Source organism: Penaeus monodon, chromosome 32, assembly GCF_015228065.2.
Source record: "Penaeus monodon isolate SGIC_2016 chromosome 32, NSTDA_Pmon_1, whole genome shotgun sequence".
Lineage (NCBI taxonomy): Eukaryota > Metazoa > Arthropoda > Malacostraca > Decapoda > Penaeidae > Penaeus > Penaeus monodon.
The window spans coordinates 17,964,886-17,965,419 of record NC_051417.1 but is presented as its reverse complement, the minus strand read 5'-3'; positions in this window follow the sequence as shown (position 1 = coordinate 17,965,419).

Below are 534 nucleotides of genomic sequence, written 5' to 3'. Positions count from 1 at the left end.
GCCTAGCTTTCTCATGATCTCTCTCTGTCTAAGTCACACACTCAGAGTTTTTCTTCTCTCTCTCTATCTCTTATACACACAAACCGCAAAAACATTCGAGTCTATCCAGAGGACACAGGGCATGTACTTTCGCCCCCCCCTCCCCCGCCTCACAGAAACCGTCATCAATCCACTGCCATTCAATCAGTATCCTCGCGATCCTACACTTCATTGTCAACACGTTCGTGACAGGAATTCTTTGGGATAGCAGGGTTCCTCTAGTGCAGAAGGATTTCCTGGGGACAGAAGAAGTTCTATCGGATATCAGTTCATTGGATGACCGGAAACTTTCTTTAGTATAGCAGGGGTTTCTTGGAATAATAGGAATTCACTGGAATGGCAGGAATTCCTTGAAGTAGCAGGGGTTCACTGAAATGTCAGGAATTCCTTGGGATAGCTGGGGGCTCCTTAGAATAGAAAACTTCCTTAGATTAGCAGGTGTCCAGTGGGATAGCAGGAGGTCCTTGGCATAGCGGGAGTTCCTCGGACGTTGGT